Source organism: Mus caroli, chromosome 10 (genome assembly GCF_900094665.2).
Source record: "Mus caroli chromosome 10, CAROLI_EIJ_v1.1, whole genome shotgun sequence".
Taxonomy (NCBI): Eukaryota; Metazoa; Chordata; class Mammalia; order Rodentia; family Muridae; genus Mus; species Mus caroli.
In genome coordinates this window covers 73,036,135-73,037,288 of record NC_034579.1, presented here as the reverse complement: position 1 = coordinate 73,037,288, position 1,154 = coordinate 73,036,135, and positions in this window count along the sequence as shown.

The window sequence follows — 1,154 nt, the reverse complement described above, 5'->3', positions numbered from 1 at the left end:
ATTGTGTCACTGTGACTCGGCAGATGTATTTCACCTGGTTTCTTGTCACTCTTCTGTATAAAAAGTTTGATGCTCAACTTGAAAAATTACACTCACATTCTACACAATCTCTCGTGTCGCTTCTGTTTGTCATTTCCCGACACCTTGTCCACCTGCAACTAGAGACCCGTTCTACACAGACAGGGACTAAAAAGGGTCTGCGGCAACAAAATTCAACAACCCTTCATCTTAAAAGACTTGGAAAGATGAGGAATTCAAGGCCCATACCTTAACATAGTAAAAGCAATATACAGCAAACCAGTAGCCAACTTTAAACTAAATGGAGGGAACGTTGAAGCAATCCCACTAAAATCAGGGACTGGACAAGGTTGCCCAGTTTCTCCCTATCTATTCAATATAGTACTCAAAGTCTGAGCCAGAGCAACTAGTCAACAAAAAGAGGTCAAAGGGACACAAATTGGATCTCAAATATCACTATTTGCAGATGACCCCAAATATTCCACCACTGAGCTCCTTTAGCTCATAAACAACTTCAGGAAAGTGGCTGGATATAAAATTAACTCAAATCAGTAGTCTTCTATTCAAAGGAAAAACAGGCTGAGAAAGAAATTAGGGAAACAACACACTTCACAATAGTGACAAATAATATATAAGATCTTGGTGTGACTCTAACCAAGCAAGTGAAAGATCTGTATGACAAGAACTTCAAGTCTCTGAAGAATTTGAAGAATATTTCAGAAGATGCAAAAATCTCCCATGCTCATGGATTGGCAGGATTTATATAGTAAAAATGGCCTTCTTGCCGAAAGTATCCTACGTATTCAATGTTCAAACTCAATTCTTCATAGAGTTATAAAAGGCAATTTGCAAATTCATTTGGAATAACCAAAAACCCAGGCTAGCAAAAACTATTCTTAACAATAAAATAACTTCTCAGGGAATCACCATCTCTGCTGTACTACAGAGAAAAAGTGATAAAAACTGCATAGTATTGGTGTGGCCTCCCTTCCCCCAGCCTGGAACCTGCTTGCTCAAAGGTGGAGCTACCGGCTCCTTCGTCCTGCCACGCCTACCTACTGCTGGAACCTGCCTTTGCTGCCTGGAGGCACACACGTGTTCGTCCTGCTACTGGACCCTGAGTTACTTGGCGGGAA